The sequence below is a fragment of the Amblyomma maculatum genome, chromosome 1, assembly GCF_055883805.1.
Source record: "Amblyomma maculatum isolate TAMU_Amacu chromosome 1, ASM5588380v1, whole genome shotgun sequence".
NCBI lineage: Eukaryota > Metazoa > Arthropoda > Arachnida > Ixodida > Ixodidae > Amblyomma > Amblyomma maculatum.
In genome coordinates, this window is record NC_139344.1 from 391,577,171 (window position 1) to 391,601,061 (window position 23,891).

At 44.2% G+C, this 23,891-nt stretch overlaps 1 protein-coding gene across 1 annotated transcript in view; it reads left to right on the plus strand.

Annotated features, from left to right (window-relative positions):
• Nucleotides 1–23,891, plus strand: part of LOC146208540 (potassium voltage-gated channel protein Shaw-like) — a 273,057-nt gene that overhangs the window by 82,256 nt on the left and 166,910 nt on the right. The window contains exon 2 of the mRNA XM_084594614.1: nt 22,058–22,123. The gene's annotated coding sequence lies outside the window, so the exon portion shown is untranslated. The remainder of the gene's footprint in view (nt 1–22,057; nt 22,124–23,891) is intronic.

Consider the following 23,891-nt stretch of genomic DNA (forward strand, 5'->3'; position numbering starts at 1 on the left):
GAACACAACCTGACGTGCTGCTAAGTTAAAAGCGATACTCCGGTGAGACAGCGGATCGTTATTACACTCACGGTGAACAAGCACACGCATTTGGATGCTTACATTCGTCCACGGTCAGCACAGCCATTCCATATGAAAACGTACAGCAGTGCACTTAGTTTCGCTTAAGAGCTTAGGTAATGGCGAAAACCTTTCCTCTTCCTTCTCTTCTTCCTCTTCTGTCTGTTTCTTCTTTTCTTTCTCTGTCTTGCGTGTTTGCGTGCTCGTTATGATTTCATTACTTCCTTTTGTTAGGTTTCGACGTCAGACCCTATAGTGACGTCATCACCGGGGAAATTATGTTGACGTCAGAACCTATTGCGGCATCTCCCTGACATATCTCGTGCAATCTCGAAGAATCTCGCTGATACATCTCGCGAACGCAGCTCGCGGAATATCGACGACACACCTCGCAAACGCGAGATATTCACCATAAGCCTAGAAAGGATTTAGCCTTAATAAACTGGTCAACTGTGGATACACGGAGTATCGTTCAAAATTCTTGGGGCTGGTGAAAGGAAATTCCAACACCGACTGCGTCCAGCACCGCTTTAAAGAAACTGTGTTATAGAACAATAAAAATACGATATAAATTTTTTTGGTGCCTGAGACCAGCTTATGACACTGAGGTTCCGCTGAAAGTAAGGCGAAACGGACGCGTTAGTGAAAAGCGCTTGCGGCAATTCAAAGAGTTGCAAGAATGACGCAATTATGATTATTTCAGCACCCATGCACGAAAGACCAATTAGCACGTGGAATGCACAAAGGGCAAGGCGCCCGAAAGTGAACAGCACCGCGTCCTCTCCGAAGACAATGCGCGCCGAGCGGCCAGTTTTGAACGCCCATAACTCGACGTCGCTCGGCTAGAAAGCGACAGACTGCTTCCTCAAGGAAAACTCTCATCGTCGGACTCGGACAATGGCGCAGCGCTGCAGCGCAAATTCGCGCGCACCCCGCCAGAGTCGCGAGAGGGCACCCGCTCCGCTCGGGCGGCGCACACAACCTCCAAATGCGGGCCGGGCGCGCCAGGCATTTCTTCCGTCTCTTCCGCAGCACCATTCTCTTTTCTGTGCATGTTCGCTGCCACGCGTGCACAACCTCGCCGACAGGAGATCTCCTGTGCAGTTCTCCCTCACATCTTCGCCATCCCTCCCGCCCCATTCGTATCACCCCCTTCCTCTCTCTCTGCGACTTAGTTCTGCCTTCTCTCTCATCCGCACCGTCTTTCCCTGCCCCATCCGTATTCACCCCCCTCCCCATCCAGCGTAGTTCTCCCTGCCCTCCCCTCTCATCCACACCATCCAGCTCCCCGCCCCATCCGTATCATCCTCCTCCCCCTCCACCCCGCACTGCTTCAATCCCTCCCCTTCCAGTCCGGCGAGGAAGCCGCACAGAGCCGTGCAATGCGTTTGGAAACTACAGCTGGCCAAGCCTCAACAATTTCCGCCGCTTTGGTCGCCGCGTTCCCGCCAGGAGGAACAGGAGAGGCAAGATAAAAGAGCACATGCACAAAAAGCGAAGACACGCCACCGATGCTTTCGTTTCTTCAGCTGCTGCGAGTACTGTGCATGCATGAAGCCCGGCCACCCAGCGAAGGAGGAACTTGGCTTTTTACGCCGCGCGCCTCTGCCGCCTCCGTGATATTACGAACGACGCAATAAGATTAAAGAGAAGGGGCCAACTTTTCCTCCCGGTGAACCTGAGTAGTTTCACTTCATTCACTACATTATCGTTGTCATTTTATTATTATCCTTCTTCAATGTACAGCTCCTGCCTCCCTCTCATGCGCCTCTCTCCTTGTATTTTTTTTTACGTCTGTTTATTGTGTTTTTCTTTCTTGCTTGCCCTTTCTTTCCGTTTTCCTCGCTTTCACCTGCCTTTCATTTTTCACTTTTTCAATTCTGCCTCGCCGTCTAGTGCTGCATACATATAGCGTAGCACACCTGCGACGGTGGACCTAAGCGAGCGATGTTGGAGTAGGAATATTTAAGTGAAGAAGTCCGTTTAAACGAGAAAGAAATGGGCTTTGCAAATTACGATTCCTCTATACAGACACGGCGATTTTGTAGCCATTTCGGGATTTCTTTTATCTCGCGAGTCAACTTCCGAGCTCGAACGCAGCATAGTAAAACCCAAATTTTCGCTGCGCGCTTTTGAAGACTCCGTCGTCTTGTCGGCGCTGAGGCACGTATAGTGTGGAACTGTGATGAAGTCTAAAATAAGAACCTCCTCTTTTTGAGCAAAGCTAGCGGGCGTCGTCCCTTTGCTTTTTCTAGCTGCGGCAGTTTCACTGCCTTCACTAGGAAGGAGAGGAAACGCACTAAACAAAGCAAAGAAATGAGTGCGTCTGACAAATGCGAGTATTTAGGGCGCCTTATACCCGAGCTTAAGGTTCCCAGCCGCCAGCGCGGATCGCTGACCGTTGCCATGGATTCATGCGCTACGCCAAGAATCGAACGAATAGACGGAAAGACCCTGTCTTATGTCCTGGCGTTTCAGAGAGGACTGTATACCTAGTGGATTTATAAAATGCATTTGGACAAGGCGATGGTCTCGTATACGCTAACCGTAACTGATCTCCTGTTAGCGTTCTCTCATAGTCGAATTTGCGCCTTTTCAACTATATCTCTTTCCCATCCTCTTTCCACCTCCATCTCCAACCATAAATGTGGGCGTTAACCTTCTTTTTTTTTTTATCTACTCATCTATCAGGTTGTCATGCTGGAGAGGGCGTGCTTAATGCACAAGGACGTACAGACAGCCTTCTTCGTCTTCAGCGGCTTTTTGCTAAGTAAGCTATTAAGTGCTATTTTCACATCGGGCTACCGATAGCCCCCCTTTGACGTCGAGTTAAACTATTTTAACCACTACTTTCTCGTCGAGTCACTAACAAGCCAGCGTTTGACGCCTCTTGCCGCGATGAAACGGCAACGCCTGTTCCTTGCGCCTATACTTCATCTGAAAAACAGACATTGTTCAAGTTCACTGAAGTTGACAGCTTTGTCGGCCGCTCGCTCTGAAGGGCAGCCGATTCTGTCAGCCAAGGCACAAGAGATAGTTAGCGTCGAGAGCTTTCAAAGGCAGTTTTGTTTTTTCAGATAATCGCGCTTTCGCAACAGCGCGGCGTTGCTCCTACCCCACATTGCATTTGACTTCCTATAAATCTGTTATACTTCTATTGCTATTGTTGTTGCTTTTTTTATCACTGCATGCAGCCTTTCACGCTTTGGATATCAAATTGAAGCTGCTTCTAGTTAGCCAAACAAAAGCGAATTTTTGCTATTTTACCGCTTTTCTTACTTTCGGCGTCTTATTTGTTCTTGAGGAGGTGGGGAAGAAGGGAGGGATGATGGTTATGTGGGTGTGTGTATGAGAGAGAGAGATTGTTTTTCACTTAGGCATTCGTGTACCGAGATGATTGAATACCTTATATTAGTTATTATTTATCTGTTGAATGATGCATAGCTCTAAACTCGTGGCATTTCATCAAAATATCTCAACTTGAATAGACCCCTCTTTCATTTTCCTTTGCGAATACATGGCTAACATTAATAACCTAGCAACGTTATTCATATTCCATTTGTGAATGGAAGTTCTGCTCATTACTGAACGCCTAGTACCTAGCAAAAAATAAAAAAAAAAGGAGGAAGAAACTGTGAGCTATGCGCCCATAGCTCACCTCTCTTCAGATTTAGTGTTCTGCTCACAGCAATGGAGGACGGCAACGCCGTGCTCTCTACGGCTCCCCTGACTACGGAGAAAGTACTGAGGAGCGCGTAGGAGGGCGGCTGTCCCGAGGCTGGCTGAAACGCATCGGAGGTAATTCAGACGCCGCCCACTGACGCATTTCCCCGCGAAACTGCCACCCCGCCGACGAAGCAGGTCGAGAAAACGTGGCGCCGTCATCTCTTATTCCGCGCCCCAGACGCGGCGGAGGCCGCCACTCAGCAAGCGTAAAGACGTTAAGTCGGTCGGGCGTCTAGAATTACCAAAGTGCGAATCCCAAGCATGAAGCAATTAACCGCGCCGGTGTACACAGACAGACTCCGCAGGCGTCGTCGCGGGAGAAACGACAACTCCTAGTAGAGCTCCCGCTCAAGTCTATCCCGCGCACTGCAGCAACTCGCTGCCTCTGTGCAAGCGCTGGCTTACGCACTGTCGTTCCGACAGATACAACAAGGTGTTCTTTGCGATTACGGTAACGCCCCAAGGCGCGTTACGCGCCGCCTGCGAGAGAGAGCCGGTTTAGCTACATCGTCGCTTTACCATGCTCCGTCGCTCGACTAAGTGAGCCTCTCTATCTTCTTTTATTTCACTTCCTTCTCCCTTTTAGTCTTCTCGGTGACTGGAGTGCTGAGCTGTATTTGCAACCTTTGATCGAAGCTTTATTTCCTTACCTTTCTCCACGACGACCTTAGTTACCGATGTCTAACTCGGCGCCTGTGCTGCCGAATCAGTTGTGAGGAAATTTCGTTAGTATATTGCTAAGCAAGCCGTATTTCTCCAGGTTTTTGATCCTTTCCACTTATATAAGCTTGCATGCAACTTAGTGTGAAACATTAGGAGGACACTGAAGCTTCGTCTTAAAAGTACACGCGATAGCGCCTTTAACATCGACTTTTCATACGCGATTTTTCGTTATTTTTCTTGCTTAAGTTCTCAAAATTATACAATTACAGTAACATCAGTACACTTCCCAAATACACATGAGTGAGCTATAAGCACCACATTGCTTAGCTGCCTCTATAAGGCGTTCAGTACCAATAAGGTAATCCGAAAGTATTTTTTTTTAAATAGACTACTAAAGGTTGTTGGTGAGGACACTGAAGCTTCGTCTTAAAAGTACACGCGATAGCGCCTTTAACATCGACTTTTCATACGCGATTTTTCGTTATTTTTCTTGCTTAAGTTCTCAAAATTATACAATTACAGTAACATCAGTACACTTCCCAAATACACATGAGTGAGCCATAAGCACCACATTGCTTAGCTGCCTCTATAAGGCGTTCAGTACCAATAAGGTAATCCGAAAGTATTTTTTTTTAAAATAGACTACTAAAGGTTGTTGGTGAGGACACTGAAGCTTCGTCTTAAAAGTACACGCGATAGCGCCTTTAACATCGACTTTTCATACGCGATTTTTCGTTATTTTTCTTGCTTAAGTTCTCAAAATTATACAATTACAGTAACATCAGTACACTTCCCAAATACACATGAGTGAGCCATAAGCACCACATTGCTTAGCTGCCTCTATAAGGCGTTCAGTACCAATAAGGTAATCCGAAAGTATTTTTTTTTAAATAGACTACTAAAGGTTGTTGGTGAGGACACTGAAGCTTCGTCTTAAAAGTACACGCGATAGCGCCTTTAACATCGACTTTTCATACGCGATTTTTCGTTATTTTTCTTGCTTAAGTTCTCAAAATTATACAATTACAGTAACATCAGTACACTTCCCAAATACACATGAGTGAGCTATAAGCACCACATTGCTTAGCTGCCTCTATAAGGCGTTCAGTACCAATAAGGTAATCCGAAAGTATTTTTTTTTAAAATAGACTACTAAAGGTTGTTGGTGAGGACACTGAAGCTTCGTCTTAAAAGTACACGCGATAGCGCCTTTAACATCGACTTTTCATACGCGATTTTTCGTTATTTTTCTTGCTTAAGTTCTCAAAATTATACAATTACAGTAACATCAGTACACTTCCCAAATACACATGAGTGAGCCATAAGCACCACATTGCTTAGCTGCCTCTATAAGGCGTTCAGTACCAATAAGGTAATCCGAAAGTATTTTTTTTTTAAATAGACTACTAAAGGTTGTTGGTGAGGACACTGAAGCTTCGTCTTAAAAGTACACGCGATAGCGCCTTTAACATCGACTTTTCATACGCGATTTTTCGTTATTTTTCTTGCTTAAGTTCTCAAAATTATACAATTACAGTAACATCAGTACACTTCCCAAATACACATGAGTGAGCCATAAGCACCACATTGCTTAGCTGCCTCTATAAGGCGTTCAGTACCAATAAGGTAATCCGAAAGTATTTTTTTTTTAAAATAGACTACTAAAGGTTGTTGGTGAGGACACTGAAGCTTCGTCTTAAAAGTACACGCGATAGCGCCTTTAACATCGACTTTTCATACGCGATTTTTCGTTATTTTTCTTGCTTAAGTTCTCAAAATTATACAATTACAGTAACATCAGTACACTTCCCAAATACACATGAGTGAGCTATAAGCACCACATTGCTTAGCTGCCTCTATAAGGCGTTCAGTACCAATAAGGTAATCCGAAAGTATTTTTTTTTAAATAGACTACTAAAGGTTGTTGGTGAGGACACTGAAGCTTCGTCTTAAAAGTACACGCGATAGCGCCTTTAACATCGACTTTTCATACGCGATTTTTCGTTATTTTTCTTGCTTAAGTTCTCAAAATTATACAATTACAGTAACATCAGTACACTTCCCAAATACACATGAGTGAGCTATAAGCACCACATTGCTTAGCTGCCTCTATAAGGCGTTCAGTACCAATAAGGTAATCCGAAAGTATTTTTTTTTAAATAGACTACTAAAGGTTGTTGGTCAGGACACTGAAGCTTCGTCTTAAAAGTACACGCGATAGCGCCTTTAACATCGACTTTTCATACGCGATTTTTCGTTATTTTTCTTGCTTAAGTTCTCAAAATTATACAATTACAGTAACATCAGTACACTTCCCAAATACACATGAGTGAGCCATAAGCACCACATTGCTTAGCTGCCTCTATAAGGCGTTCAGTACCAATAAGGTAATCCGAAAGTATTTTTTTTTAAAATAGACTACTAAAGGTTGTTGGTGAGGACACTGAAGCTTCGTCTTAAAAGTACACGCGATAGCGCCTTTAACATCGACTTTTCATACGCGATTTTTCGTTATTTTTCTTGCTTAAGTTCTCAAAATTATACAATTACAGTAACATCAGTACACTTCCCAAATACACATGAGTGAGCCATAAGCACCACATTGCTTAGCTGCCTCTATAAGGCGTTCAGTACCAATAAGGTAATCCGAAAGTATTTTTTTTAAATAGACTACTAAAGGTTGTTGGTGAGGACACTGAAGCTTCGTCTTAAAAGTACACGCGATAGCGCCTTTAACATCGACTTTTCATACGCGATTTTTCGTTATTTTTCTTGCTTAAGTTCTCAAAATTATACAATTACAGTAACATCAGTACACTTCTCAAATACACATGAGTGAGCTATAAGCACCACATTGCTTAGCTGCCTCTATAAGGCGTTCAGTACCAATAAGGTAATCCGAAAGTATTTTTTTTTTTAAATAGACTACTAAAGGTTGTTGGTGAGGACACTGAAGCTTCGTCTTAAAAGTACACGCGATAGCGCCTTTAACATCGACTTTTCATACGCGATTTTTCGTTATTTTTCTTGCTTAAGTTCTCAAAATTATACAATTACAGTAACATCAGTACACTTCCCAAATACACATGAGTGAGCCATAAGCACCACATTGCTTAGCTGCCTCTATAAGGCATTCAGTACCAATAAGGTAATCCGAAAGTTTTTTTTTTTTTTTAAATAGACTACTAAAGGTTGTTGGTACCAAGCGTATTAGATGCATGGACATCTGTGTGAACTCGTTGCGGTGGGTATGGCACACTCACGTGTGTTTGGGATGTCTACAGTGTGTATTATAACCTATTGACGAAAACAATTGGTGTGAAGTTGAAAACTCTAATTCAACATAATGTGGGTCCCCATCAAACACGCGGGATAAGTGGTTGATCAACTGTTACTAACATTCAAGCAACCAGTAGTATACTCGAGTGCTTTGACTGTGGGAATGGTGTTGTAGCTGTCTTCCAGATCGATACGGAGAAATCATTTTACCACATCTCTCATGAAGTGTTATTTTCGATACTAGACCACATAAATGTCGGATCCGTTCTGGTGGAGGGCGTACGCATGGTGCACGGAATAAGCAGTATTAGACAAGTCGTGAACAAAATACTTAGTGCGAGGATGCCAGTTCAACTCTCAGTGTCACCATTGATCATCGATATTATGTCGAATCTTTTCGCAGAGGTGTTCTCGCAAGTAATTCAATTTCCGGGTTTGTGCTGCACTTATACGAAGTACGACTTCTAGAATACGTTGACGATGTGGCCATATTTTGTGTAGACAAGGAAAGTGTTATCGGGCAGTAAATACGGTCAAAGATTTCTGCAGGATGAGTGGGAGTGCTGTTAATTAGCATAAATGTTCAGTTTTTCGGCATGGGGGATGGCATACAGTGCCTCAGGTATTTAAAAATATCACTTGGTTATCGACACCATAAATATATCTCGGAATCCCACTTCAGGACAACAGACACTCCATATACTCTCTAAAGAATTTTTTCAGTAGGTCTACAGACTGCATATCAATTTATACCCGTAGAATTCTTTGGGACTCGTGTCTATACACGGTCTACTGACAAAGTCTAAGGTTGTATATAGAGCATTTATAGGTTGTAAATAAAATGAAATGGAGTCTCTTATGAACTTTTGTCCATAGATACTCTATAGAATGTCTATAGACAAAAACTGAAGAATATAAATTTTAGTTTGTGCATAAGCTATAGAGAAAGACAATATAAGTCTAAATGATGACAACTGGGTCTACAAAAGTATAAAGAAGTTTATAAATGGTTATTTAAGAATTGTGTCACTCTTTTGCACAGAGCCGCCACATCGTAGCCGAGTGGTTTCCGTGGCAACCATCCTTCGGTTGCAACATCGCTCCGAAGCCTCCCGTGATTGCCTGCGGCGGCTCCTTAAGAGCTGTGGCCTAAAAAAATTTAACCTTTGAATGAACGCGCTGCGCTTACTTCTGCAAGGAAGGAACCCTTATTTCAGGGTTCAGTGACATCTATAAGCTGTCTCGCAGATCTGGCTGCCGCCGATTTTGCTACTCCTTTAATACACAGAAAATTCAGATTTTTAGAAAATACTGCAGACCCTTACAGTAGCCCAAGCAGAAGGGGCAAAAGACACGTTATCAGTACATTAAAATCAAGATTACTAAGACGTGCAAAATCTAAATACAAACTATTCAGAATACAAAATACAAATACAAAAATACAATGCTCAGGAAGTACAAAACATAAACGCACTAAAACATGACTTTGAAAGAAAAAAAAAGACTGCTCATAATTCATCGTATCTAAAAAAGTTTTGTTAGGTTTCCGATTTTTTTGCTGTCTTGTTTTTTTCAGGGGCTACACTAATTAGTTGCAATTATAGTCGACCGAAAACTATTGCTTCGCGTGCATAGCTGTTAATGCGCCAGGCAGACTGGTTTTGGCTCACACCTCCCGGCGTGAATTGAGAGATGTGGCGCGGATGGTGCTCTAGCCTGGTTGTGCTTCTGAGAATTTGGAGTCTAACATTCTAATCTAACATCTATAATCGGCAGTGCATAGCATCCGATCCCTGAATCAGGCTTTATTCTAGCGTGAAGCAATGCCAAAACAATGCGTCTCAATATAACAGAAAGCTATGCTTTCTCTGCCAGTAGCAGGGAATGGAAACTGCGTTTTACATCCCCCATAGCTCGTGTATTGTTTTTCTAATGTCGCAATGAATTCGCGGGCATGCGACAAACTTGTAGCAAACATTTTCGTTTTATGAAACAGGGAAACGTTTAGAGATATCAATCCTTGCTCTCCAAACATCTGTCAGACTTTTCAGCTCAAGTGAATTCTTTGTCACTAAAACTATATCAGAAAAGGTATCAGAACATTTTCCCTTAGAGTCCGGGCAAATACTCGCCCAGATCTCTACTGCAAGTGGCCGTAAAAACCAACGTGTTTATTTATTTATTTATTTATTTATTTATTTATTTATTTATTTATTTATTTATTTATTTATTTATTTATTTATTTATTTATTTATTTAACAATACTGTCAATCCTCGTGAGAGTCTTTTAAGCAGTTAGGCCTACCAACCGCTCACTGATGAAATGTATAGTCGTGCATAGCCAATTATTCGTTGTTGTTTTTTTTTTCTTTTTGGAGCGCGGGCGCAACACGTCGCAGACGGCAATCACGGAAGGCGAACAACACAGCAAAGGTATCGGCCACACGAGCACTATATATATATATATATATATATATATATATATATATATATATATATATATATATATATATATATAAAGGCCAGTACGAGGAAAACACATTTCCGGCAACCATCGTTCCTTCCAGGTCAGCAGTGGCCCAGAGTGGAAACAAACACGACAGAAAGCCGAGCACGAAACGTCGAGTCGAGAAGCAGCAGGATTGCTGAGTCTTATATTACAGCAGTCTCCGGTCTGTTTACCCTCGCCGACAGGCTCGGGTGCAGCCGTGCGGCAGGCGGCTTGTACACCGACCCAACGTGGCGCACCAAATGTCAGCCTACTGCGGAAGCACCACGCATAACTCCGGAGCGAACATGGTTCTCGCGCATCAGCATTTGTTCTTCTTTTCTCGCTTCCTCCTTATTCAACGCCGTCCTCTGCGGTCGTGCCATGTTCCGACTTAGCATAGATGGGGCGCAACTTCGCGAAACTTGTCGCATCGATCGTCGTCGCTCTCCGAACAGCGCGTCGGAAACATGCGGCGGACGCTTGCGCGTCCGAGACGAACGGGAAGAAAGATGAGCGTCAGGCTTGGTCAGCAAAAATGGTGAAGCAGCTACTTACTGCGCTGTGCGTGTAATCCTGTGCCCAGTGTAAGTGAGAGAAAAGTTTCCGAGCTAAACTCTACGCAAGTGACCTTGTCGCGTAAAGCGGCTTTGCTTGTCGTAATTTTTTCTGCCTTCTGGGCGCGGATTAGCCGACAGGTATTATGACACGTCCGTCGCAACATTCTTGTTCTTCTTTTTTGCATGCGAGTGCATGAGCCACAGAGCCTTGCTTTAGCGACAGTCGAGCGATTCCAAGCGTTGTCAAGCTGCCGTTTCCTCCCTGATTCTTTCATTCCGTCGTTATTTTCTTTTTCTTTTTGTTTTTATTTTGGATAGCCTAAGCAGCACTTCTTTCTATCGCAGCTCTAAAGCGATCGATAAACTTCATTGCCGCTTGCCATACTGGCAGCGTTCACAAGCGTTATGCGCATTTTTTTCACTCTATATATAAAACCTCACTCATGAAATTTACAGTGAAGGGGTGGTCTTTAGCGGTACTAATATTTAAAGACTCGGTGATGGATAGAGTGTCGTAAAGCATGCATGCACGCACGCACGCACGCACGCACACACACACACATAGACACGCACACAGACACATAGATACGTGCACACACACACACACACTCACTCGCGCGCACATATGCACCCACGCACATAAACACACAGATAATACATATATGCACGCGCAGCGTTGTTCACTGCGCGATTAACGGAAATACAACAATGCTGGAATATATGACTCAGAGTGCGAAAAACATGCTTCTTTTTCTTTTTTGTTGTTTTTGCTAGCGCTAAAACTTTCCCTAACTGCAAGAAATACGAGAAAGTGCCATAAACAGCCCTGTCACGCTTCTGATTCCCAGAAATTGCTGAGGACGTTGAGCAAGTTCGCCGGCTCGTGGTGCACAGCACACTGGGTAACACACCGGATGGCGGCTGGAAGCGAGAAAATGGCGCCCCCCGGGGACGCGTCGAAAGTTATCTGTACGTTTGCACACACAGGTACTCTGGCGCCGCAAAAAGACAAGGAAGAAAAAAAAAACTGGGTAAAACGAAAAATGAAAGCAAAGTACGGCACGCCTGCTCGTTGAATACACTTGGGCGCCACTCATCGCTGCGCTTAAGCACCCGGTTTGCTTGCGAAACAAACTGACACGGAAAGGAAGTTGATGCTAAAGTAGGATAGAAAAAAGAAAAAGAAAATACACGCTCGCAATTGGAGCAACGGAGACAGCGAGTGTCGCGTCGTTAAAGGCTCGTGTACAACTAAAGGCTGAAACCTGGTCCAACTTTACGTGTCCACTTTAATGACACTGTGTGCTGTTAAACCAGACTTGGATATCCTTTCTGAGCCCCTTTAATGTGAAGAAAATAGGAAGGGCTTGTTGTTGCTGTTAGTGTTGTAGTTAGTATTTACCACGGCAAAGAAGATCAACACTGTTTAAGCTATCACAGGAGTACTATACTTGGGCAAGCGTGGTACCAGCACGTCTTCGCAGGTCTAATCTAGGGTGTGAAAAAAAGCCACCAAAATTACTCGCACGAATAGAAAGTAGCTTTGACCTTGGCTGCTTAAATGTGAAGCGGTAAAACTGAAAAAGAGAGGGAGAAATTAATTTCTGTCCCATGAACAAAGTTCTTGAAATCACTGAGAAATAGGAGAGACAAAGATTGTTTTCCTCAGTTAAGACCATAGCGCGGCATTAAACCGCCATCACTCCGCCCCTCTCCCCTCCCCCATTATACGTCTTATATATTATTATGGCTAGGAGGGCACGTTTCGCAAGAACACGTACTTAGTCAGAGGCTGACGCGCGTACCAAAGCGTGTTTGACAACAACGTTAATATTCTGGTACTTTCAAAGACCGGTTAAGTGAGCTAAAGCCACGCAATATGCCGCGAAGAACGGGACACCACTGAAACATTGTCTTTCCAGCAAATTCCTATTGCACTCGTTAGCGACAACAGCCGACGCTACTGAGGGCATCGTCCTGAATTAGACATTACCGATGTTTGGGATGGCCCCTTAAGTGAGACGCGTAATCCAACGCACTCAGGGCAATGTATACAATACGCAGCAACACTCTCTAGCCAGCACTGCAGCAGAATATACTCGGGGAATCTAGCAAATGGTCTTCAGAATGGGTCAAAGAAAGAGAGAAAGGCCTGTGGAGGCTAAATAATGGCCCAACCACCGAGGAACCTCGCCTCTGGAGAAATAAAGCAAAACTAGGAAGAACTAGAGGCAAAAGTATTGCGCAAAGAAAAAAAAAAAAAGACGCAAGAAAATGGCGATTCTTGCATTCTTTGAGGCTGCTCCCATTCCGGTACCAGCATTGTTCGTCTGCGCGGCGCCGGCCAGACGAGTGAGGAGGGATTGTGCCGTGCGCGGCGATGGTCCCGCCTGGATCGTGCAATGAGTGTTCGTGTGCCGAGTGCACGTGTGCCGAGTGCACGTGCAGTGTATTGCGCTGCAAGGCTTCGTTGAAGAGGCTTCTTCCCTGATGCTTCTAGCAGCTTCGGCTTTTTCGAGGTCGGGAACTGGTCACTAAAGAGGTTCGATGCGGTTGAAAAAGCAGCACGATGTGAGCTACGCAGTCGTACAATCCTCCTCTGCTGCAGTGTACTTACCGAAAATTGCACCAACAAGCTAAACTGCCCACACCGCTCAAAAGCTTCCCTTGTTTTGGCGCGTTGAAGCAAACTGCAGAAAACGAGAAACGGTAAGATTTTAACCTATTTTAACCGATTAAAACTGATGCTCCGGCGAAATTGTATGCCGTTTCAAGAAAAACGGCACGACTTTAGCAAAGGCAATAGGAACACACACAATTACGAGCGCTCACTGGCAACTGAAGTTTCATTACTTGGAACGTGAAAATGAAGGATGAGGCTCAAAACAACAACTAAAAAAATTATAACAGAAATGCGAATCGCGTGAATTCATGACATAAACAACCCACCAAATAGAGGAAAACAGCATCATCACTGTCTTGTAGCTGGACATTCATTCTCTTTAGCTGATAAGGCTAAGGAGTGGCTGCTGACATATGCGTCCCTTGACTAGGTGATTATCTAGTCAGTTTATCTAGTTAGTTTATCTATGTGCCTGCCCAACAGTTTTCTTTGATAGAAGTGTGGCTGGAGAGTTTTACTTTCACAGTCTCTGCAGGGGATGCGAGATGCCTTTTAACCGTTCTGTACGCATTGTTATTGAGTTCATTTCGGCACTCGTTAAGAATACTGGCCATCATTGGCTAATGTACTGGTTTTCGCATGATAGTTAGATGGAGTCGATAACGTCTTTTTGGAATGCAACAAAATAATTCTCCTAGTTTTGTGGCATTCTTTTGTGGTACGAATTCGGCGTTCAACTGTTTGCACAATTTTCCAAGCTTTTCGGTTGCAAAGAAGACAACTCTCTCGTGGGTCCGATTGCCTATCTCCTTACGTCTATTAGAGAAAAAGATTTCCCCTAGTCTAAGTGCGAAAGCACTTCAAACTTCCGCATGTAAACCTTGCGCTGCTAAACCGTGTTAAACCACTTAGTTTTGTTCTTAAGTTGCGATACACGGATGGTGGACTGTAAAAGTTGAAAGCTTTTACACATCGTGCGGGTTCAGAGTTGTGGTATACACGCACTACTTTTCTTAACCACTTACTATAATGTGTCATGCACAGCCCAAGACTCAGTATTACGTGGTATTTTACGGTGGTTCACTGCGATTGGTCAATAATTGTTTGCGTGATTGCTGTCACTAGCAGTTACTTCATTCGAAGGATATCACGCTTCATCTTCCTATACCCCACGTTGAAAATAAAACATAGCACATGGCTAATCATCGGTGTAATTAAACATCTTCCGATTCCACACCAGTTATCACATCTGAGAATTATGTGCGCCACATAAAAGATCGAGTTGACCTTATAATCGAGTACCTTGCAGAAATATCCGCCACTCGCCAAGCATTCAGATTCATGCATACTCTCCTCAGTTACCTCCTGTAGGCTGACGAACACATGGAATTCCTAACTCGTTTTCTCAAACAGTCCCGTCCATCTACGTCTACTGAAGCAACTGCTGCATCCTCTCCCCCCCCCCCCCCCCCCCTAGAATCGTGCTAACATAACGTAGCTTAAAAATGGCTTCGAACAATAACATGCACATTGTACAGCGGAAGAGTAGGAACCTCTGTACCAATCGAACCCTCTTTATCCAATGGCTCATAACGGTACCCTCGCAGCCCTACGTCATTCTCATTCAGGAATCACGTGCTCTTAAAGCTATTCCGGGTTACTGTGCCCTGCATGCAACTCATGACAGCAATTGTGCCCCATTAGTAAGCCCTTATATCTTTGCGGTCAACGATTTGAGGACATCGACGTCTCCTCCCGTATTGAACGTCACACCTCACGGCGTTTACACTCTACCCTGATCACTCATCTCGCCCTTTGTCAATTCTCAATATTTACTAGTCCCCCTTCCTGTCTGTATGCTCCCTAGTGCGCTGCCTCATAATCAATAATCTCCCTAAAGAGTACACGCTTTTCAATCCGCTCATGCACTTCAAGATTGTATCGAGACTCCGACTTCTTGATAGGTGGGAAGTTTAACGCCCCGTACGTTATCTGGGGTTACCCACACACCTTCCGACCAGGCCGCATACTTAACGACACGTTAAACAGAGCCCGACTTCTATTACTCGGGAAGGTTACAGGCACCAAACTGATCCACAGCTTTTCTTTTACTTTTTTTCAACAAATTGGCTTCCGAAATGATATGTCTACTCAGGACCTCAATTTACTCTTCACGCACGAATTTGACCCCCGCCTTCTTCCCAGATCCAAGCCATAGTGGTTCTTGATGTGCGTAAGGCCTTTGATAAGCTTGCCCACGATCCTATCTTAAACAGTCTTGCCTCTACTGGCTGTGGTCCAAAGATGTATAGTGCCTCAACAGCATCTCTCCGCGACAGCACTGCCAAGTTCCGTCTCGTCGATTCTGTCTCCGATCCTTTCCTTCTCCCACGTGGTAATCCTAAGAGCGCTATTTTGTCAACTATCCTTTTTAACCTTTTAATGGCTTCCCCGTCTTGTATTCTAGCGTCTATCACAAACCTAAAATATACATCATGCAGACAAACTTACGATTTGGTGCAATTCTGGGTCTCCGGGCCAGTATAGAAGACCCTACAGTAAGGTATTGATGCAGTCACTAGTTACCTCGACAAAGTAGGGCTATCCTCTGTCGGAGGAACTGCTGCTGGGCGCTTGACACGACAAGGGGAAGTGTGTCAAGACAGTGTGGACTCTTTGCCGTTTTTTTATTCGGCACCGGGCTTTATTCGCACTTGTAAAGTAAGTTGCCGTGCCTGTATATATTTTCATATGCCTTCTCCTACATCGTCACCCATCATGATCCTCTTTGTTCTCCCGTTCCCTTTCCCCAGTGCAGAGTAGCAGGCCAGATCTCAATCATTCCGGCCAACCTCTGTGCATTTCCTTTAAATAAATTCATATATCTATCTATCTAAGGCTATTTCCCTCGTCTGAAAAATTCGAATTGCTGCTTATTGCAGAAACTCGCTATCAACGCCAACATAACCATCTAATCAATCTCACATGGTAGGTCACCCAATCCTTCGCGCATCGTCCTGCCGGTTCCTTCGACGTCATATGCATGAGTCTACTGATCAGGCCAATGTCTCTACAACCGTTAAAATTTACAATAAGATTACGCATCTAGTTCGCCGCATTCTCAATAAGCACGTCTGGCTACGCGAGGGTCACGTCAGGCAGCTTTTCCACGCATTAGCACTTAGCAAAATTCTCTATACAACTCCATACCTTACTCTAACCTGTTACTAAAGACATCAGATTGAGGTTGCATTTCATACATTGCAAAAGACTGCCCTTAACTACCCTGTACATACGTCCACTGAGCCCTCATACTCTACGGGGCTATTCTTGTCTATGCGAGACCTCATACAGCAAAATCAGATTCAGGTTGCGCTTCATACATTGCAAAAGGCAGCCCTTAACTTCCCTGTACATACGTCCACTGAGCGCTTATACTCTACGGGGCTATTCTTGCCTCTGCGAGACCTCATACAGCAAAATCGAGACCGGGAAATGGCACGTCTTTCTAGCACCAAACAAAGGCATTGGATACATCAGCAAGCTGCACTCAAACTTATCGACCTCCCTATCATTATCCCTTTTTCCCCCGCTCCCAGGTAACCTCAGAGTAACCCCCATTCCAAACAATAGATTGCACCCGATACTAACTCAGGCATACGTTCCGCTCGCGTTTCCAATCACGCTCGTCCTACTGATTCCACGATCGTCTACATAGATGCATTGCGAACTAACGTCGGAGGGACTGCTTACTCAATTGAGAGCTGCAGTGAAGTACTGACGCATACTCTCGGTCTTTACATGGATCTTCCTCCTACAGCGACTTTCAAGACCCTCCCAATAGTCGCCAGTATTCAAGATTTCTCACAAAAGCACCTCTAACCCTTAAGGATATATCGCATACACTTATTCAATACAGGTCGCATTCATGAATAATTACGGGACGAAGTACACAGAACTCTTACCAAACTACGTCCCCACACTGTCACATTGAGGTGGATTCCTGGCACTATTCCTGGTCACGCTGGAATCCCAGGCAATGAGGTAGAGCATCGCCTCACCCACGAACTTGAGCACCGGGCGCTTGGGATTCCCTGGCCTTATCCACCCACGCTCCGCTACTCTTCACTACAAAAATGAAATCAATCTTCGCTATGACAACAGTAAGGGAAACCTTCGTACACTTCCTCTTACGAATAAATTCCTCACTACCACGCAAGTAGGCATTCTCCGACACATACACTATAGTGCCTAGAATATTCTAGGCACTATACATACACCTAAACACACTCCTTACTCTTGCCCGATCGTTTCTGTACCGCATCAGACACTTCCCGCGTGCCCGAATTGTCCTGAGCCGTATACAAACTCAGAACACTGCATGTTTTCCTGATCTGTTGAAATTCAGTCAACTCACTTTTCACACCCTCCTCCCCCAATATGGCAGGCTTGGTTAGCCTGTGACCAGCTGAAAGACCAGTTGGCCTTGGCGACCCTGGGCCAGGACAACCTCGACGCTTAATAGTGCGTTATATTAAAGTTGGTTCCTCATCCGCGCCTAACTTTATAAGTGTGCTCGTGCGATGGTTATTATCACGACCCGGCAACGAAATAAGCTCCTTAATGTATGGTCGCCGCTCAGGAAGAAAACCTATTAAGTCAGTGCTGCAGACGCCTGCTTTTTACATACATACATACATACATACATACATACATACATACATACATACATACATACATACATACATACATACATACATACATACATACATACATACATACATACATACATACATACATACATACATACATACATGCATGCATGCATGCATGCATGCATGCATGCATGCATGCATACATACATACATACATACATACATACATACATACATACATACATACATACATACATACATACATACATACATGCATGCATGCATGCATGCATGCATGCATACATACATACATACATACATACATACATACATACATACATACATACATACATACATACATACATACATACATACATCATACATACATACATACATACATACATACATGCATGCATGCATACATACATGCATACATACATACATACATACATACATACATACATACATACATACATACATACATACATACATACATACATACATACATACATACATACATACATACATACATACATACATACATACATACATACATACATACATACATACATACATACATACATACATACATACATACATACAAAACAACTCGAGCGAAGAACCCAGTAAAAACGGCTCTTCTACTTTAAAAACCAAAGGCAGCGGCCCCAGAAAACGGAGTCTTGGGCTAAGGATCCGACCAAACTCTCCATAATAGCCCTTCAACTTTTTCCATCAGTAAAGCGTTTTCAGGACCATTAGTACAGAAATGACAAACCTCGTTTTCTCCAACAGCCTGTACAATTCCGATCATGGCAGATTGTGGAACTACCAAATTTCTGCGAGGACTTTCACTAAAAACGTACGCTTGACATATAAAATAAAAAAAAATGATATTGCCGTTTCAACTACTATTAAGGGTTCGCGAACTGCGCACCCGGTACCTGCGGACCACGCGTCGTGATAGGAGAATCTAGCAGTACACTGATTTCGCGACTTCAACGTTACAGGCGATATACCCGGTGGGGACTGCAGTTCTGAAAACACGGTATATTTCGGCCTTGCATTCCTACCGCAGTTCGTTTTACAAGTCGACCACGAGCACCCACATATGCCTGCAAAGCGTGCTTGCCTGCATAGCTTGCATGCGTTTGAAGAAGGTAACTTTACAACCAAAGCACAGAAACATCTGGCGCACAGCAAAACTGGGGTTTTACTTTTACTAAAGTAAAGGCTGGAAAAAAATATTTGCTCGGAACGGCAGTGAAAGTTACTAAAATTGAGCGAAATAAAATATGACTGAAGAGGAAAGAAAGCGTCTTTAAAATGAAAACTGAAATAATGGGCGTCAAGAAAAAATGTATTTCCCAACAAAATTACCTACATCCAGTAGGTGAGCGTATAGCCAACAAGTCACGTTTAAGTTTACAAGAAACTGCAAACATAAAAAAGTTTATAGTTTGGTAAACTACTGTAATTGCGTTGTTAGAGGAACAATACGTTTCTTTTCTTAAAAAGCAGAATCAAGGAAGAAGCATTTTAGAGCGTAGTTCTTTGGCGCCCGTTCCTGGGTTTCTCGTCGGCGTCGGCGTCGGCCTCGTAACCAGCTCCGCCCCCCTTTCAGCCCCCCAGCTCAGCCTCCCTCTTCTGCGTGGCGCCAACCTCGCGTGTTATCTGATTGCTGCGCGTGCTCCCCCGTTCGCCGCCACGCAAGGCCCTCCCCCCATCTTCTTGCGTTGCGGCGAGGGTGCTCTCCGGTTGCCGAAACGCCGCCTCGCTATCAGCGGATCACGGTGCGTACATCCCAAGCCGAAACGCAGAGTCACGTTCTCTTCACTCGCTAGAGGCGTCAGCGGCATCAGTCCCGCTACCTCCCGATAACTTAATTGTTCTCTTCATTTCTCCGATCACAAAGCTTCTTTCATGACAGCCAAGAACTGTTAGTGGAGTGTTTCTTGAAGGAATACGTGTGAAAAATTTTTAAAAGAAAGTCTGTAATTGTACACATGTGTCTTGCTCGAAATCTTTGCCTCAATCTATCGAAAAGGTGGAACAGCTGATGAGCTGCGCTCAAATTTCGCATTAGGAAGTAACGTAATCGTCGGCATTTTTTTTTTCAATGCATCATCAACTACAAATACTGAAACGTCGTGGACTCTGGGCCAAATATTTTCTGAAAAGCAAGACAGCATTTCTACTAATTTCTCTCAATGCTTTTGAAACTACTGGCTTGAAAATATCGACTGAGGCAATATAAAATATAAAATATACGAATATAAAATTATAATTAGGGTCAGGGTGGAATAAAAATTTGACAACGAGTAAGAAGTTTCCTTTCACCATAAACCCAGTCAGTCTGCGCTGAAAGAAAAAAAGTACTGTGCAAATACCTAACGTCCTTGGATCCTCGATTATTCACCATAGGCGGTGGCTTAGGAATGCCTGAACGCTTTCGTAGTTCGAAGCCTCATTTAGATTTTTCCCAGTGAAATACGATTAATGTCACGGAGCTCAGATGAGCTGGCACTGAGTGGTACGATGAGTGCAAGACCTGGTTAAACGCTAATGGAAGTTCGGGGCCGCGGGAGACAGTCTAAGGTGCCAAGAAATGGCATCGCATTGAGCCGACAGTCCTCCGAAACTAATTAGGCTTCACAAAGGGGGAGAGGCTTGCGCCGCCTTCTGAAATGAGGCTTAAGAATCAACTAAGGAGATAAAGAATAATTTGATGAGGAAGTGCCATGTTTTAGCAAGAGCAGTGATGTGAAGGTCTGTAAGGATGTCACGGATATAGCTGTTTTAAAGTGTTGTTTTGCGCAAGACTGAATATCCTGAACATGACAATAGTTATCTGACATCTGCTATTTTGGATATAGCTCAACGCTCTCAGGTACAGTGGTCTATTGTGTAGCGAAAAATAACTCTTGCAAGACCATTTCTGTTTAGTGCCGTTACGTTAGATCTACCAAAGTTAGGTCTATATATATATATATATATATATATATATATATATATATATATATATATATATATATATATATATATGCCAACTCATATGTTCTGGCCAACTCGCATGTTCTGGCCAACTCATATCTAGGCCAAATAAGAGCACATGTCCCTCCAAAAAATGATACAGGGCACTTTAGACCACTAAAGTGTAGTGAGGCGAAAGCCTACTGTTTATGGCGCGGTGGACCGTAGCCCTCCACTACGGCACTTCTCCCTCTCTTTCTTCTTTCGCTCTCACCTTCCTGCATTTCCTTGCGGTTCGGTTCAGGCGTCCGCGGAGCAATGCAACAAATACAGCGCCTATTATTTCCTGTAAACCATTTAACAATGCTGCTGATGCCTGCTGTACAGCGTCGCACGGACGCCTGAATTGTTGACGCAGTATCTGTCACGCTTGTTCCGGGGACACCAGAACCGGCCGCAAGGGAAGGGAGGAATGTAGGATTGAAAGCGAAAAGAGAGAAATTAGAGGGTCTCTTAGATGTCTCTTAAAAGGAGATGGCGAATGCCAACTCTTCCTCTCCTATCATTTGCCTCTTATCCGCGTTCGTTGCAGTGCTACATATAATTAAAATTGGTTTAAAGGAAATGAAAGGCGCAGTATCTGTCAAAATTTCTGTGGTGTGTTTGGACGATGTACCATCGCTCCTGTCACGTGGCGTTCCTTTACGCGCGTTCAAGTATCGGATTGCAGATGGCAGGAACGCTGTGCAAGAAGAAATCTCGCGGAATATGACAGATCTCGCGCACAAATCTCGCCCAGGGGATTTCGTTCCATGAGCCTATAAAGGCTTTCGCCTTTATATATCATCATATCTGATCTGATTTAGGCCCAGATATGGTATGTTCGAAACGCCAGATTTGAAATTTGGGGATCGCCCCATGATAGCATTTGGTCAGCAGTGACAATGTCAACCCGTGATATTCGCAGCTGCTCATGCGCTGTGCTGTGCTTGCTCTCTAACATTATTTTTCTTGCCTTTTTTTTTTCTAGCGCTTTCGGCGGCGGTGCAGGCTCCCACATCTTCACGTTTGGACACCGACCGCCCCGCGCCTGCAGGTAAGTACAATTCCTGGCTGTGAATGAAAGCATCGCTAGCATTTCAAACGTAGAAATATTGATTGTTCTGCTAATGAAAGTTAAGGATCTAAGGGGCATCATCTTATAACATTGATGGCATTCCAGCTGAGTTGCTTCAAAACCTCAACCATGACGCTGTTAAAATTCTGCATACATTACGTCAGAAGATTTGGACAACCCTGCAGTGGCCACAGGATTGGAGGAGGTCAGTTTACATCCCCATTCCAAAGAAAGGCAGTGAAAAAGATTGTTCCAACTACCGCACGATCGCGCTTATTTCGCATGCTAGCAAGGTGATGTTGAAAATCCTCCAAGGTAGGCTGCAGCAGTATGTGGATCGGGAGCTTCCGGACGTGCAAGCTGGGTTTCGCAAGGCCAGAGGAACTAGAGACCAAATTGCTAATCTTCGCTGGATCATGGAAAAAGCAAGAGAGTTCCAGAAACCCATCTACTTCTGCTTTATTGATTATGCGAAAGCGTTTGACTGCGTAGATCACAGCAGATTGTGGCAAGCTCTCCAAGAGATGGGAGTTCCAATTCACCTCATCTGTCTCCTCAGGAACCTGTATGAAGGACAAGAGGCCACAGTCAGAACTGGGCATGGTCTTACTGATTGGTTTCCGATTGAGAAAGGAGTGAGGCAAGGCTGCATACTGTCGTCCTGCCTATTTAACCTATATGCAGAGTGCATCATTAGGAAGGCCAGTCTGGACGAGTCTTCAGCTGGAGTGAAGATTGCTGGAAAACGCATCAACAACCTTAGATATGCGGATGATACCACTTTAATGGCAGAAAGTGAAGTGGAACTCAAGAGACTTCTGATGCGCGTACAAGAAGAGAGTGAGACGTTTGGGCTTAAACTGAACATTAAAAAGACAAAGATCATGGTGTCTTGCCCTATCAAGTCCTGGATCATCAATGGACAAGAAGTGGAAGCTGTGACAGATTTTCTCTTCTTGGGCTCCAAGATTACCTCGGAAGGAGACTGCAGCCATGAAATTGGAGACGCCTGCTTCTGGGAAAGAGAGCCATGGCTAGCCTTGACCGCCTAGTAAAGAGCAGAGACATTAGTCTGCCAACCAAGATCCGTATAACTCGTGCTATGGTCTTTCCAGTTGTGATGTATGGATGCGAGAGTTGGACTGTGAAAAAGGCTGACCGCCGAAGAATTGACGCGTTTGAATTGTGGTGCTGGCGAAGACTCTTGAGAGTTCCTTGGACTGCCAGAAAATCAAATCAGTCGATATTGTCGACCATAAACCTTGACTGCTTTAGAATTTGACCCTGAGGGTCAAATTCTAAAGTTAAAGCTCAGCTACTTTGGTCATCTGATGAGAACAGAGGAGTCGCTGGAGAAAGATTTGATGTTGGGAAAGGTTGAGGGCCACCGGAGAAGAGGTAGGCAGCGAACGCAATGGTTAGATGGTATCCTCGAGGCACTGCAGATGAAGTTATGTGATGTTAGGAAGATAGTGAGAGACCGGAAAGCGTGGCGTGACATGGTCCATAGGGTCACGAAGAGTCGGACATGACTGAACGACTGAAATGAACCCATCATCTTATCGACATCACTTGATCATTAACATCTCATCATCAATCTCAACTGAATCTTGAACCACCTTTGCAGGCTGACATGTTCGAAACTGGTTGGGCGCAGCGGGGTTAGCGGAGCTTCTTCCAAGCTCACTCCCTGAGGAAGCTGCCCGCATTTCTCAATCAAACATCCTGCAAAATAATATCCTTGAAG